The sequence below is a fragment of the Hipposideros armiger genome, unplaced genomic scaffold, assembly GCF_001890085.2.
Source record: "Hipposideros armiger isolate ML-2016 unplaced genomic scaffold, ASM189008v1 scaffold_2108, whole genome shotgun sequence".
NCBI classification, from domain to species: Eukaryota; Metazoa; Chordata; class Mammalia; order Chiroptera; family Hipposideridae; genus Hipposideros; species Hipposideros armiger.
The window spans coordinates 4935-8638 of NW_017733456.1; the positions used below are offsets into that span (position 1 = coordinate 4935).

Consider the following 3704-nt stretch of genomic DNA (forward strand, 5'->3'; position numbering starts at 1 on the left):
TGAGGATTTATCGAGAGAACTTTAAGTATGTCTAGAGTGCCTGTGTATGTAACACACTCTCCTGCTGGAACTTCTGTGCAGAATATGATACAATGGAGCCCGACTTTTAAGTTGAAACAGTTTCAAGCCTTTGACTGGGGAAGCAGTGCCAAGAATTATTTTCATTAAAACTAGACTTCCCCTCCTACTTACAATGTGAAAGACATGCATGTGCCCACTGCTGTCTGGTGCAAGGGTCAGGACTGGCTCGCAGATGTGAAGGACATCAGTGTCTTACTGACCCAGATCACCACCTTGGTGTATGATGAGGCCATTACAGAATGGGAGCATCTCAACTTTATCTGGGGCTTCTATGCCCCCAGGCGTCTCTATAAAAAAATGGTGAAGCTAATGAGGCAATATCAGTGAAAGCCAGGCTGGAGGAATTTACCATCATGTCAGTGATCGAACCATGTTAAAATTTGTTGGCTTAATTTCTCTTAAATACTTGGTTTTCTTTCTCAGGCCTTTTGTGTTTTTATATCGAAGAAAATTAGGGCATTGATGATGCCCAGCTCTCCCCAGTTAGGTTAGAAATTCACTTGCTTTTTTGTTTAATCATGCTTAATCATGGACAAATATGAAGCTAGTGTCTCAACCATAATGTGGTTTCTTTAAGTCTTTTACTTTTTAAACTGTGTTGTTCATTGGTAAGTAATCTGACACTGACTTGAGGAAGCTCCTTGTGTAAGTACCCAGTTCTCTGTTTGCCTTAAAAGGCTCTCCACTGGAATGGCTTTGTATTTAGGGATCTAAATGACCCTTTCTCTTGTTCTCATGCAGTAGGTGCTGATTCAAATCCAGTGACACCCCAGCCATGCCAGCTATAAAGATTTTATTGTGAATTTTACCAAATCTATCTGTGATCACTATTATTTAGCAAATGTTTAAATTGCTCAGATGACTTGTGGAATTCAAAAAGAAATTCCACTCATTAAAAAAACAACTATATTTTAAATAGCTTAAAGACTGATGTATTCAACCATCTATAGTCATCAACTATACTTTAAATAGCTTGACGACTGATATATTCAACTATCTATAGTCATGAACTCTTGTGTGGCAGGCCATAAATCTATTTGTTTGAGAAGAAAAAGTCCTGTGGAGAAGTGATACCACTATTTTTCCTGAAATGAGTGTACTTTCTTAACCAACTGCTGTAGCTCAGTGACGAAGTGTGTGAAGCAAAAACCATGAGGCTGCCCATGAACAGTGTCCTAATTCATTTTCTCACAAAATAAATATGAATGGGGGCTGGCCGAGTGGTGCATTGGTTAGAAGTTGGCTTGGGACACCAGCTCTGAGCAGCAGGGCCCGGGTTCGGATCCCACATGAGGGCCAGTGACGCCGCGCCCTCTACAGCTAAGATGGTGAACAACAGCTCATCCTGGAGTTGGGCTGCCATGAGTCGCTGGTGATGGCCTAGGTTGCAGTGGGGCTGGCCGGCAGTGGGCTTGAGCTTTCGTGAGCCGCAGTGAGCAGCATCCAGAGGCTGGCGACTGATCTGCCTCACCCGGGAAGAGCGCAATGATAATACCAACATGGGTAGTGAAGCGACTTCCTCCACAACTAGACTGAAGAACAAAAGGACAGCAACTTGTCTGCTCCCCTTCCTTGATTCCCCAGCACTGTGCCCCTCTCCCAATTCCCCAATAAAGTCTTTAAAAAAAAAGAAATATGAATGTGAGTATTTTAGGATTAAAACTCAGGGAATCATTTTGTTTGTTAGTTTTGTATGTGTCCATATTTTCAATACTCTTGATTTGCATTTCTGTGTCAGGGAGCCCATATTCACCTGCTTTTCTTACAGCATTGTTTCCTTACAATGTTGTCAGATGGACAGAATGAATGACAGTTGATATGTTTTTCATATATAGTTACTTTAGTTGCAGTAATAAATGGTACTTTGTATTGGCTAAAAAAAACAACAAAAAAACATGGAACTGTTTTCTGAGTGATTGTACCATTGACATTCCCAATAGCAGTGTCTGAGAGTTCCAGTGTCTCCAAAACCTTGCCAATACTTGGAATGGTTGGTCATTTTTATTTTAGCTATTCAAGTAGGTACATAGTGGTATCTTGTTGTTTTAATTTTAATTTCCTTTAAGCCTAATGACACTGACCATGTTTTTCAAGTGCTTATTTATCATGCACAGGTTTTCTTTGGTGAAGTATCTGTTTAAATCTTTAACCCATTTTTTTAAAAAAATGAGTGTTTGTCTTATTATTATGTTATACACACATCTTTTGTTGACTATATGTTTTCCAAAGATTTTCTCCCATTTTCTGGCTTTAGTTTCTATTTTCCTGACAGTGTCTTTTAAAGAGCAAATATTTTAATATTATAAACTCGAGTGTATTGATTGAAAATAATACTTTATTAGGGTAGATTGACACACAAAATGCTGTAGATATTTAATGTATTAAAGTTGATGAGCGGAGATATGTATACATTTGTGAAACCATCACTATAATCAATGCCATAAACATATCCATCATCTCCAGAAGTTTTCTCTTGCTCTCCTTATTTCTTAGTTATTATTATTATTATTATTAGTATTATTTGTGGTAGGAATGCGTACCATAAGATCTACTCTCTTAGCAATTTTTAAAGCATACAATACAATATTGTTAACTATTACACAATGCTGTGGAGTAGATCTCTAAAATTTATTCATCTTGCAGAACTGGAACTCTTTGACCAATACTTCCCCACTCCCCTACCTCTCCCTGGCTCCTAGTAGCCACCCCTCTATCCTTCCTCTGCCTCTATGGTTTTGGCTATTTCCGATTGCTCATTAAAGGGAATCATGTGGTATTTGTTCTTCTGTGTCTGGCTTATTTCATTTAGCATAATGTCCTCCAGGTTCATCGATGTTGTCAGAAATGACAAGATCTCCTTTTTTAAGGTTGCATAGTATTTCATTGCATGTAAATACCACATTTAAAAAACATTCATCTGTGGATGGACACTTAGGTTGCTTCTTTGTCTTGGTATTGTGAATAATGTTGCAATGAACAGGAAGTGCAGATATCTGCAAGATCTAGATTTCCATTTCTTTGTATACACAGAAGTGGGATTGCTGGATCATATGGTAATCATAAAAAATTAATTTGCGTTGATTTTTAAAACTTTATGTCTTGTATCTTTTGTGTAATAATTAACAACTCTTTGCCAAACTCAAGGTATGTAAGATTTTCCCCAATATTTTATTCTAAAAGGACATAGTTTTAGTTCTTGCATTTAGGTCTATGATCCATTCAGAGTTAATTTTTTTATATGGTGTGAACTAAAGTCTGATGTTTGTATTATTAAATATGGCTGTCCAACTTTTGAAGCATGGTTTGTTTAGAAGATTATTGTTTCTGATTGAATTGTTATGGTACTTTTGTTAAAAATAAACGGATCATGTGTGTGTGAAGGTCTATTTCTGGACATTTTATTCAGTTCCAATTTTATATTTGTTGCCTTTATGTCAGTATCATAGTTTCTCAAGTACTGTATCTTCATAAAAACAGTATTAGTAGTTTTAGTTCTTTAAATTTGTTATTCCTTTTGAATTCTTTTTGCTAACATAGTTCATTTGAATTTTCATAGATGTATCTTAGAATTCTTTTGTGAATATCTACAAAAATTTCTGCTAGGGTCTTTATTGGGATTACAT

The 3704-nt window shown here is 36.7% G+C and overlaps 1 pseudogene; it reads left to right on the forward strand.

Annotated features, from left to right (window-relative positions):
- The window catches only part of LOC109378532 (lysosomal acid lipase/cholesteryl ester hydrolase-like), a 1308-nt pseudogene extending 838 nt beyond the window's left edge, over nucleotides 1–470 (forward strand).
- The last annotated feature ends 3234 nt before the right edge of the window (nucleotides 471–3704 follow it).